Genomic DNA, 13,735 nt, shown 5'->3' on the forward strand with positions numbered 1-13,735 from the left:
AACGCATTGTACACCTTACACTTTCACAATGTTATGTGTCAATTATAGCTCAGTAAAGCTGGGGGTAAAAAAAAGAGGGAGATGGGACGAGAGATGGGGAAAGGGAGATGTCTGACTGGGGATTCTACCTCACTAAAGGATCAGGGCTCTGGGTGTTTTTGAACCTTGCTTTGTAGTATGTGGCACCAATTTAAATACTGTGATTATTTATGCTGTTTTTATTTTTATTTTCGAGATGATTGAATGGAAATGTGTGTGATTATTGAGTCACTGACAATGCTCATAAAGGAATCAAGCGTGAGACCAGAGACTCTGGATGAGATCATATCTGGGAGGAGATTGTTTCTGAAGTCTCGTGTCCTCACATCCTCACTACCCGACTCTTCAGCCTGACATGTTGATCACCATGTCACCCAAATCTGGTGACAGTTGTGTTACCTCAGAGGCACTTGATCCACAGTGGGTGATCAACATGTCAAATTTAAGCCAGTCCTTTAGATCTAGCAGCAATATCTGAGCGGCTGGGAGTCAAGAAAGGCTTCCAAATGTAAAACACAGGACTTGTTTATATTAAACATAGGTAACATTCATTGAGTGATACTTCCGGTTGGGATTCTGTCACCCAAAACCACAAGGTCCTCCCTTCTGTGTTATCTAAGCAGTGCTCCACTGGACACACCCGCCCTTCTTATTCAGATCCTTTGCCCTCCTGCGGTGCCCTGGGTGGAAGAGCACCTTCTGGTGCATTTAGAGATGGTGCTTTAGACCCCGCATAATTCTGGAGCTCAGCCTGGGCAGAAAGGCAAGCAGCAATCCAGCAATCCTCCCTGGTGGTTCACACAACTCAGGAATATTCTCTTGGCCTTTAGGGCAGAACTGAGAGCATCACCAATGTCCCGAGTGTCAAAGGGTTGTAGGGCATTTGTCTCAAGAACTGCGGTAGAAAAAGAAGACTTAAGAATATTGAATTCCTAAAAAATGTAAACTTCCTTTCATTTTTCTCTGACACAGATAACATGCCCACACTTCCATGGCTGTTATTTTTAAGATGTTTAAAATTTTTAAATGTTATGTACTGAGATCTCAGCCCTGACCTTGAACATGATGTGCTGAAAGGTATGGGGTCAGAACCTGGCTCCTACCAGCTCACAAGCTGCCTTCCCTTTAGTGGAGTTCCAGAGCCATTATGGAGTTAAAGACCTCGCTATGCATTGTTTTGTTGTAAAGATGTTGATTTATTTTTAAATTTTTTAATTATTTATTTTTTTTAAATTGAAGTATAGTCAGTTTACAATGTGTCAGTTTCTGATGTACAGCATAACAGTTCAGTCATCCATATACATATGAATATTCCTTTTCACATTCTTTTTCATTATAGGTTACTACGAGATATTGAATATAGTTCCCTGTGTTATACAGTAAAAACTTGTTGTTTATCTGTTTTATATATAGTAGTCAGTATCTGCAATTCTTGAACTCTCAATTTATCCCTTCACACCCCCTTCCCTGATAATCATTAATTTGTTTTCTGTATCTGTGAGTCTGTTTCTGTTTTGTAAATAAGTTTGTTGTCTTTTTTTTAGATTCCACATATAAGTGATATCATATGATGTTTTTCTTTCTCTTTCTGGCTTACTTCACTTAGAATGATGATCTCCGGATCCACCTATGTTGCTGCAAATGGCATTATTTTATTCTTTTTATGGCTGAATAGTGTTCCATTGAATAAACATACCACAACTTCTTTATCCAGTCATCTGCTGATGGACATTTAGGTTGTTTCCATGTCTTGGCTATTGTAAGCTGGGCTTCTATGAACATTGGGGTGCATGTATCATTTTGAAAAGTTCCCTCTGGATATATGCCCAAGAGTGGGATTGCTGGATGATATGGTTAGTCTGTTTTTAGTGTAAAGACATTGATTTTAGTGAACACTCTTTTTTCTTGCCTTTTCTTCCCTCTGTGTTGGTAAGTTTCACTGTATTTACAGAGACTTGTGTTTGAGGGAGGCATATACACTCAATTTCTTGTGCTTATTTGCTGACTCATTTTAATGGCCTAAGATGATTGATTTATTTTTGAGGTCATCACGCAACCCACGTTTGTGGCTTCTCAGGGACTACTGAGTGTGTTATATTTTTCCAAAATAAATACTTTTTTGAAATGTATATGTGCATACTTAGTAAAAAAAAAAGTGTGTATATATACACACACACCCACTACATATATTGCCTAGTTATATATATGGTTATATGTAAGTATATATATTTACTATATATGTATTTGCTATTTGATATACACTATGTATGTAAAATAGTAAGTATGTGTGGCTTTAAAAGCCACATAGCTTTTAGAAGCTTGTAACAATAGCAAAATTCCCAAGCTTCTTGCTCTAAAATTTCAGCACTTCTCCTAGCTTTTCTGGTATTTCTTTTCATATTTCTAAATAATATGCCTTTTGTATTCTTTATCATTTTAGACATTATCTTTTGACTTCCTTTTATAAGAGATGACAATTTGTCTATGTTAGTTACTCTTTCCCACATTTTTATCTCTCCCCATCCTATCAGCATGGTCTGTCACAACTTTTTTTAACCTTGTTATGACTATGTCAGTATTGCCCATTGCCAAGCCAAGAAGTATGATGTAATATGTTTCCCATCTTGTACAATCGTTTGTCTTCCAGGAGTTCATTGCCTCTTTTCACTCACTTGCTTGGTTTTCTGTGTATTTATATTTAATTTTTTTGCTAGTGAGCCATCAGCTCCACCAGATGCCTGCCATATTATTTTCCAAATGCTCCAATGCATTAATATGTAACCAGTTCCATTCTTCTCCCTGGAGCCCTCCCTTCCAGAACCCTCTGGCTTCCTGTCTCAAGCAGTCTGATTGATCTTGTGACCAGCTATGCACACAGCTGTCATCCAGGGACTGCCCTTGGCCATGCTCAGTGGTGTTATCAAGGCCGTCTATCTCTGTCTCCACCGCCTGGTTGGGCTGGCATCACACTGGATACAGTAAGACGGCTGTGATGACTGTGGCCACTCTCACTGCAGATCCTTCCCAGTGAATGAAGGGGACCAGAATATGCCACCCCCAAATTTGCCTTTTTGGCTAATGGATTATTTTGAGCTAAAGACTTATGAGAATCAGCAGACACAGGAAAAACTCTAAAAAACAGGGCATAAGTTGGGTTTTTTTGGTAAAGGAAATTTACATTTTTAAAATAAATTTCCATTTGTCAAGATGCCTCCCTCTCCTGTACCAGGAAGAGGAGGACTTTTAACTCTTATCAGTGGAGAAGGCATGACTTAAATCTGCACCACAAACCTTACTAAACCCTGGTTTACCATATCTTTCCTGGTCAGCTTCTCCTACATGCCTCCCTTGGCCAGAAGCCCCAAACCCCTCTTCTTTGTTTAGCCTCAGATGGCATATAAGCCCAAATTCTAGCCACCTCTTTGGGCTACTCACCACTGGGTGCTCCCATGTAATTCGTGATGCACATGTAAAAAAACTTCTGTTTTTCTCTTGTTAATCTGTCTTTTGCCTGTCTAATTTATAGGATCACAGCAGGGAAACCTAAGATGATTAAAGGAAAAAGATTTTTTCCCTTCCACTATCCTAGCAACCCTAGTGAAAAGTGACTTCTTTATTTTAATATCATATTTCAAACCCAGGGAAGGCTCCAGTCGCCTCTATGTGTGTGTCACTGGCCCCTTCGTGAACACAGCGATGAGGTGCTCTAATGGCCCTTGTGATTTACAGCCCCTTTAAGACATCATGGAACCAGGGAGGGTGGGCATTTCCTGAAAGAAGGGGCCCAGCCAACCCACCCCCCGTGCCCACTGCAGGGCTGGACCAAGGAAAGACTGATGGAGGGGCATTAACTTGGGAGCCGGGGGACCAGGGCTCTATTCTTGGTCGTGCCTACTGAGTAGCTCCATGACCTTGGGGAAATTGATGGGCTTCCTCTCGTCACCTCAGAGTCAACTCCCTTCAAAGGAAGGATCTAGAGTAGACTTTGTGCTATTATCCAAGATTCTAAAATCGTATCCTCTGTCCAAAAAGAGCTTGTAATATAAAAGGTGCTCTGTCTTGGACGATGGTGTAGATCACAAAACAATAATGGAACAGTAATGGAAAAGAGAAGTGGAACCAGAAAATAAATGTCCCAAAACAATGATTTCCTTGATTAAACTTGTATTGTAGGCCAGGCCTTGTTAAACGTTTTATTTGGATTATCACATTTTTAACTTCCAAGATTTCTCTCTTGTTCTCTGATTAACCCAGTTTCAAAGCACCTTGTTACATACATCTCTGTGCCTCCATCTCCTCATCTGTAAAATAGGGATAATAATCTTACCTACTTAGTGAGATTTATGGTAAGAATTAAATGAAACAATGCATGTAAAACACTGAGAAGTACCAGGAATACGATAATCGTTCAGTATGTATTATCAACATTATTATTAGCTATTCTTCTGCTTGGTTTTCTTCCTACTGGACATTTGAGGGGGAAGCTTTCTCTCTCTGTTCAGTCTTCCATCTGCCTTCCCTCATCCAAAAGTATGATGCATTTATTTTTAGCCTACTGGCATTTCTTTGATTTTCCATTTCCCTGTTTTTTGCCTCTGGTCACAGTAGGGTAGAAGAGTCAGTGCCTTCAGGCAGTTTGCCACTGTTAACCACTGTCTCCTGGTTTTTGACTTTTCATAATTTAAAAATTTTATTTTTTTATCTTGTTTTATTTAACTCATGACATTACTCAAATGTTCACACTTAAGTATGTGAACTTTCCCTTCCTCTTTGATAAAGTGGTATGAACTTCATAAGTAATCCCCCATGTGGTGTCGGGACATAGGAAGGGCTGAATGAAGTTTTGTGATGTCCCCCCCATCTCCATCCTCTTTGTGATAATGCGTCTCATGATTCTGGCTCTGGGTAGTCACTAATCAGCTTCATTCTGAGCTGGGCAAGGTAGTGGAAGCAGTACATCTCCTCTTATCAGTCAAGAAAGATGCGTCTAAGATGGGTAGGTGGGTGGGTGGGCATAGCTCAGTGGTAGAGGGCATGCTTAGCATGCATAAGGTCCTAGGTTCAGTCCCTAGTACCTCCACTAAAAAAAAAAAAAAAACTAAGAAAAAAAAAAAAAAAAGAAAGATGTCAGTGAAAGGTAGGAGTTCAGCAAGGTTTAAATGTTGGGCAGAGACAGCTGGTGGAGCTTTCCATCACATGGTGCAGCTTTAAACCATGCTTGAAGATTGGAGTGCCATGAGTGAACCAAAGAATTCTTTGCTGATGTGTTATCCAAAAGAGGACAGATCAAGAGCTTCCAAGAGCTCTTGTCATTGGCTCATTTATTCACTAATTTTGCAAATATTTATTAAATGATTTGAATGTGCTAGGAGCTGGGGACACCCCAGTGCACAAGACAGATGAAGTCTTGGGTGGCCTGTTCCACTGGTGTAGGGTGAAAGAGCTTTACTTGCCATCGAGAATTTTCTTCAGTAGCACATCATTGTTATTCCAACTAACAGCCCTTCCTAATTCTTTTCTCTGTTGTCAACCCCGCCACAGAGGCTGAAAAAGCTAACGCGTGCTTCCCCAGCCTCCCCTGAAGTCCGGGTAGTCCCATGACACTGTTCTATGGAATGTTACTCAAGTGGTTGTCTGCAGGCGTTTCTGGGAAGGATGCCGGTCGCTGGTGCTGCCTCTTCCCCATCTTCCTTCCCTGAATTTGAACACAATGCTTAGAGCATCAACAGCCAACGTGCTGGAAGGACCAGGAGAGTCACAGGGTTGAGAAGCGGCGTCCAGCCTGCCTCTGGACTTCCTGTGACCTGAGATTCTTAGTCACTTTATCTGCCTTTGTTTAGGTTTGTTAGTTATAGCCAGAAACATTCTGGACTGACACCAAGACAGCAATCACTGTAAACCCTTTACTTGTCTTTTCCTTCTTAAAATGAAACCTCAAAAATGTTCCCATATTGAATATTCTTTTAAAAATTTAAATTACCATTGGCTGATCATTTACTTAATATTTATTTATTTATTTTAATATATGTTTATTGATGTGCAGGCGGTTTACAATGTTGTGTCAATTTCTGGTGTACAGCACAATACTTCAGTCACACAGGAACATACATACATTCGTTCTCATATTCTTCTTCACCATAAGTTACTATAAGATACTGAATATGGCTCCCTGTGCTATACAGTATAAACTTTTTATCTAATATACATATATTGGTTAGTATGTGCAAATCTCAAACTCCCAATTTATCCCTTCCTACTCCCTCCACTCCGCCTGGTAACCATTTACTTAATATTTTTGACAGTGCAATAAGCTTCTTTGACCTCAGGATCATTATGGAGTAGAAAGCCAATCTGGCAGCCATCAACAAAAAATCCTTTAAAGTTCTACCAGCTTCAAGCTCAGAGTCCAAAATAGAGCTTGACAACCCCAAGAACTGCCATATGGCTGCTCCCTTGAGCAGAGGTGTGAAAATACTGACTCTATCACAAAAGGTGGAGAAAAGCAGAAAGATTCCTACTCTTATCTCAGTAAAAGGAGAGAACACAATGTCTGCAGAGACACAAACGTCATCGACTACTCCCAAGCCCCTGAGATTTGCTAAAAAAAACCATGCCGGATGCTGTAGGATTATCATTCCTAAAGGAATGTAATCTCATGTAATCCTAAAGGAATGTGATGTCAACCCAGACATCACAGAGATTCAAGCTGCAGCAAAGGCTAGCGTGATGACCAAAATCCTAATATTGCAGAGCAGGGGGTGTTTAGCAAAATACTTTCTGCAGGCCCAGTGTGACCCGGCACCTGTCCTTGTAAGGTTTGTGAGCTGAGATTGGTTTTTACATTTCTCAATGGTTGAAAGTAATCAAAAGGAAAAGAATATTTTGTGACGTGTGAATATTACAGAAAACTTGAGTTCCAAGGTTCCTAAATAAAGTTGTATTGGCACACAGCCACGCTCACTTTAATTTAAAAATTATCTAGGGCTGCTTTCATGACACAATGGCAGAGCTGAGTGGTTGCCATGAAGAGTAAGTGGCTCACAAAGCCTGAACTATTTACTACCTGGCCCTTAACAGGAAGTGTGCCCACCCCGTTTCAGAATCTAGGGCCTGAGCAATGACCTATCCCATAAGAATAGGTCATTTTTTTCTACTGACTCAGCGTTTATTGAATCAAATGCTAAACTCCCTCTAGGCCTTAGAAACTGTTAAGACAGCTTGTCTTATAAAGTACGTATGATAGTGTTTGACGTCTAAGATCTAGAGATCTACTCTATAAAAAACATCTATAGTGTATAAAATCAACCTCAGATAAAGGGGCCAAAACAAGGAGGCAAGATTCTCTATGATACAGAAAATTTCCCCCTCTGCAGTTTCTTAGGGGATCACATGTTAAAATAACACTGAAAAGTTATACTGGTAATATATAATCTTGGAACATTTGGAAAATACTGAGATGTAAGCAGAAGAAAATTAAAAATAGCCTTTAAAATTATCACCCATGATGACAACTATTAATATTTGAGGGTTCATTCTTCCAATATTTTTCTGTGCATAAATATTTTTTCCACAAAATTTAGCTGCTCACACTGTATTAGTATTATTTCAGTTGCAATTGGTAAGAAACTTATCTTAAATAGCCTTAAGCTAAAAAAAAAGAAAGGAAGGAAGGGGAGTTGGCTCATGTAACTGCAAGATACAGGAGTATACTGCTTCAGGTATGGCTGAATCCAGGAGCTTAAGCAACATACTAGGGCTCTTTCTCCATCTCTTAGTTCTACTTCCTCCATGTATGTATTAATATCATATCATATCAGGCTCTTTCTTTCTAGTGACGAAAGGGCTGAAGAAGTCCCCATTGCACCTTTAATCCACACAGCAGCAATCCCTACAGGAGGAAAAAAAAAGCATTTTTTCCTCCAACAAACAAATATGAGTCTTTTCAGTGTCAGTCAATATCTTTGACACTAGAAGTTTTATTTGCTTCCTGATAAATAATCATTTAGATGCACCACAATTTTTTTAAATTGAAGTATAGTCAGTTACAATGCATCAATTTCTGGTATACAGCACTATGTCCCAGTCGTGCATACACATACATATATTTGTTTTCATATTCTTTTTCATGAAAGGTTATTACAAGATATGGAATATAGTTCCCTGTACTATACAGAAGAAATCTGTTTTTTTAATCTGTTTTTATATATAGTGGCTAATATTTGCAAATCTCAAACTCCAAAATTCATCCCTTCCCACCTCCTTTCCCCTGGTAACCATAAGATTGTTTACTGTCTGTGAATCTGTTTCTGTTTCGCAGATGAGTTCATTAGTGTCCCCCTTTTTTCTTTTTTTAGATTCTACATATGAGTGATATCATATGGTATTTTTTCTTTCTCTTTCTGGCTTACTTCACTTAGAATGACTATCTCTAGGTCCATCCATGTTGCTGCAAATGGCATTATTTTATTCTTTTTTATGGCTGAGTAGTATTCCATTATATAAATATACCACAATTTTATCCAGTCATCTGTCAATAGACACTTAGGTTGCTTCCATGTCTTGGCTATTGTATATAGTGCTTCTATGAACATTGGGGTGCATGTATCTTTTCAAATTTGAGTTCCCTCTGGATATATGCCAAGGAGTGGGTTTACTGGATCATAGGGTAAGTCTATTTCTAGTTTTTTGAGGAGTCTTCATACTGTTTTCCATAACGGTTGCACCAAACTACATTCCCACCAGCAGTGTAGGAGGGTTCCCTTTTCTCCACACCCTCTCCAGCATTTATCATTCGTAGATATGCACCATGAGTTTTTAAACCAACCCATTAGAGGAAATTTTTATCTCAGAATTATAATTATAGGATTAGATGAAATCTGAGAATCATCCAGTACATTTTATTCCTTTTTACAGTAAAGGAAATTGAGGCCCGGAAAAGATAAGTGATTTCTCATTATCTTAGTTATTGACGGCGGGGAGCCAGATCTAAATGGTTCCAAGATTCACTCTCTTCCAGCTGCTCTCTCTTAAATGTCAACCCTGAAGCAAAATGTCAGGCTAGAAAAGCAGCCAGCTAACGGAGTGTGCCTGCCTGCCCAGGGAGCCTGAAAAATAAATGAGTCAGAGAAAAAGAGCAATCTGGTTCTCTTCTCTCCTCCTGGGTTTCCTTCTAAAAATGAGGGTGGGAAGAGGGTAGAGAAAGCCACAAAGGCTGCTGTTTGTTTGTTCCTCTTTAACTAAACATAAAAAACACGCTTTGCTGGTTCATCAGAGCTGCAAGTCTAGTAACGCATCTGTAAGTTTTCGAGATTGTGCCTCTTCATATATTTTCACTTAATCTTCACATTATACAGCAAAATTGTTTTCTAATTAGTATATTTTATGTGAGGCTCCTGCTGTCCCTGTGATCTTAAAAAGCTTACCAGGCATGAAAGAGGAAGTGCCATCCATCAGGAGATGAATTCGTTGACCAGAACATCTGAGCACTCAGAGCCCATTTGCAAAGAAAGAGAAGGAATCTATCTGCAGACTTGGTGAGCCCAGCAAAGAGAAGGCAAGTGGACCGGAGGCCCTCAAAGAGGGGCATGATCCGTATATTCTGTGTTCTGCAAGAGCTCAGTCGGTGTCCACCAGATATTGAGCAGGAGACCCAGGAGAGACTGAGATCTTGCCCCTGACCTCTGGAGCTCACGGTCAAGTGTGAAAAGATGAAGACTTGGACAAGTAGCTCTCAGTGTACTGGGTGCAGTGGGAACAGTCGAAATGTATGAGAGGGCAGTGGAGCCAGGCTGCTAACTCATCATGGGTGATGATGGGTGGTCTGGAATTGATTCTCAAAAGAGAGCAGGCTTGAGCAGAATCCAGAAGGACCACTGGTGTCAGCCAGATGAAAGTACACCCAGGTAGTGCAAACCCCAAGGTCAAAGGCCAGAGACAGTGAGCAAGCAAACTGTAGGCAGGACTGATGTCAAAAATTTGGGAAAGAATAAAGCCATCTAATTTGCTGGGTGAAAAAAAAAAAAAGGAAACACTAAGTTCTGTCTGCTGGACCTACACAAAATTGTGAAGTCCTTCTCCACACACACCACCTCTGCATCTTTCAGTTCCCTCTTCGGTTCTCAGATGCCCTCCGTTATCCCTCCCACCCCCTTAGGCTCTCTTTGCACTCTCCTTATCAACCTCTGCTCTTAGTAAGAGCCATGGCTTGATGACACTAAGGTGTAAATGACTGATAGGATCGTGCTGTAATTCAGTTGATTGATACATTTTTACAGGAGATAAAATTCCAGACCAAGGAACACACTGTAAATCATAATCCTAGGTGGACAGCTTAAGGCCTCAGTGTCAGAATCACAGAAGCTTCTGCCAGTGCCCTCTGGAAAAGCTCCAGGGTTCTTTAGGCCTGTTTCTGCTCCTGCCATGTTGGCCCCTCTCCCAAGGACTCTCTTGCTTTCTCTGCCTGTTTGGGCTTCACACCTTGGCTTCCCTAGGCTTGCCTTGATCTGCTGATTTCTCAGCTTTGGCTGTGAAACACCAGCTTGGGTCTTGGCCTCACGCATTTGCTCAGCCTCATGCTGTGACAATGGACATAGTGCATCTCAGCCACACTCTGGGCTGGCACGTTGCATGGTGGACCACGGTTCTCCTAGCCTCAGCTCATTCAGGAAAATGAATACACATGGCCTTTGGGGCATCACTGAGTTCCTGGGAAGAGATTTTTTTTTAGGATATACTTTCCATATGGCCCTGGAAGATGGGTTCAAATCCTTGACTGCCATTTATCAGCTGAATGACCTCATGCCTCAGTCTCTTTGTGTATTGGGAATAATAATAGTATGTGTCTCAAATGGGGGGGTTGAATTAATTAATTCACCCAGAACACTTAATAGAGGCTGGCGTTTCATGAGGCCTCAATTAATTAATAGGTCATGATGATGGTGGTGGTGGTGATATATACATATAATGGAATATTATTCAGCCCTGAAAAAGAAGGACATTCTGACATGTGTTAGAACACTAAAGCATCTTGAAGACATTAATATGCTAAGTAAAATAAGCCAGTCACCAAAGGACAGATACTGTATGATTCCACTTACAAAAAGTAGCTAGAGTGGTCATATTCAGAAAGAAGTCAAAGGCAGAAAGTAGAATGACCATTGTTAGGGGTAGGGGTTTAGGGAGGGGGAGGAATGGGGAGTTACAGTTTAATGGGTACAGAGTTGCAGTTTGGGAAGATGAAAAAAGTTCTGGAGATGGATGATTGATGATACTTGCATATCAATGTGAATGTACTTAATGCCACTCAACTATATACTAAAAAATAGTTAAAATGGTAAATTTTACCTTGTGTGTTTTTTACACCAAAAAAAAAAGGCAATGAATTTGGTTAAGAACAGTTGGAAGTGAGTATAGATGGGAAAAGTCCACTGATTCTTAGTAATATGTCCGATCACTGCCTTCACTCACATACTCACTCATGTTTTCATTCAAGGAATATTGGCTAAGTACTTTCTACACACCAGGCACAATTCTTGGTGCAGGAATTACAGCAACTGACCAGCAACTCCCTTTTCAACCTCCCATTTAGAGGAGGATGTTTAACTGGAGTTCAGTCAGTCAAGCAAATTTGCAATAGAAATGAAGATTACAATTATTTGCCAAAGGTGTAATGGGTTCCACTGTTCTCAGGACAAACATCAACTTGTCCTAGCCTGAGGCTGACCCGGATATGCATGAGTGACCCTTGAGTAAAATGAAAGGTTTGGCACAGCAATGGAAAATTCATTTTGTAGTGTCTTCAACAGTTCTGAACGTTCACATTCCATTTTCAGAGTTCAAATGGTCTAAGAAAACTTTTTGAAAACAAAAATTCTAAGAAAATATTTGCTAGAGTTTATTGGCCAGGTGCCCCCCACCTTCTCTCTCTCTTTCTCCCCCTCTCTTTCTTTCTTCTGATTTGGGCCATAGCAGGATCGTCCATGTGACTAACTGGAGTAGCATTTGCCCCGGCCACTCATTCTGAACTCTGCAGCATCACAATCAAATGATGTGCATCTAGGCACAATACTAGGCACTGACTTTGTTTTCAGCTATTCTAAGGTCAATGTTTTGGTGAGTGAAATAATTTGTGTCAACATTTCAGCTGAGACAATTGCTGCAGGGGCTTTGCTGACCTCTGAGAGTGTGGCCTCCCACCATACTCTCAATTTACCCATTCAAAAATATTCAATCTACGTAGTAGGTCCATGATATACGAAGTTAATATACTAGGCTCAACAATAGAGTTACTGTTCTAGTACAGCACCAGTTAGATGGTTTTTTTTAAATGCCTATGTGCTCAAGATGCATAGAAGGCAATGATGGTGTCATTAAAGGCAATAAAGATTTGTCAGTCTATATACAAAAAAAAAATCCAAGCTCTGAGCTAGACATTAAGGATTCTAGATCAGAATTCTTGCCACCAAAAAGCTCACAATCTAGGTATTTTTAAAAAGATGGATAACATCATTGTTAAGACAGGCAGTAAGTCACACTTGGGTAGACCAGAAAGCCAATCAGAAATCTCTATGTGTAGTCATATCCTCTAACTACTAATATTTATATGATGTTTATTATGTGCCAAGCAGTATTATAAGGTTTTTGGATATATCTAATCACTTCATCCCCATAACAACCCTAAAAGGAAGATACTCATTTGAGCTGCATTTTACAGATAAGAAAACTGAGGCACAAGAAGTTTAAATAATCAAGCCAGACCATGTGGCTAATAGCAGCCAGGCCAGGCGGTCTAGCTTCAAGGTTTAGGTCTGTAAGGAGCACAGTAAGGAGCCTCCCACTCAGCTTTTGGAGTAACAATGAACATTACAGCAAACCACAAAATGCTGATTGTGAGTTAATTAGAAGGATTTTAGGCAGAATCCAAACAGCTGTGTTCATAAACATTACCTTGGGGGAGAAGGTGAAAGTTACTGGCTAATTTATTTCCAGTGGTTAAAGGACTTAAGCAAATTTTATTTTATTATACCACAAGAAATTAGTCCTGGTATTTTCAGCTTCTAGAATAGACCATTTGTACTCATACCCTTATTTATGTTTAATTACACAAAGCAATTTTAAGTCATTTATCTCGTATGAATAACAAGGCTTGATAAACCCAAGTCATGGTTTATGGCTATAGAAAACACCCGTCTGTATTAAAATCTGATCTGGATAGAAAGGACTTTCCCTCTATACATGCGGTAGAGTTTGGAGATACTTTTATTATCTTCTGTGAAGCGTTGGCTGCGAAGTGGTGGGGTGGCTGACAGATCAGACCTAGGTTCAAACTCTGTATTAGCATTTACTCAGCCTGTTTCCCCATCTGTAAACTGTGTAACAACAGTACCTGCCTCGTGGGCCAGTGTGAGGATTAGGTGAAATAATACAAAAAAAAAAATACATAAAAGGATTACCTAAGTGCCTGGCCTGATGTCAGCTGTCGATAAATCACTAGCATTATAGTAATTGCTATTGCTCTGATTCAGAATCTCCCTGGAGGTGCCAAAGACCTGGGGTCCTCTAAACATTTACTCTGAGACTCAGAAAAGAGGGGGTGTGATTTCTTGTAGATATGCTCTAAGTATACTGGAGCCACCTACAATTCCAGGGTGCTTTCCACATCTTCCTTTAGCTATGGAATTTTTTAAAAGGTGCCAAA

The sequence above is a fragment of the Camelus dromedarius genome, chromosome 3 (genome assembly GCF_036321535.1).
Source record: "Camelus dromedarius isolate mCamDro1 chromosome 3, mCamDro1.pat, whole genome shotgun sequence".
Taxonomy (NCBI): domain Eukaryota; kingdom Metazoa; phylum Chordata; class Mammalia; order Artiodactyla; family Camelidae; genus Camelus; species Camelus dromedarius.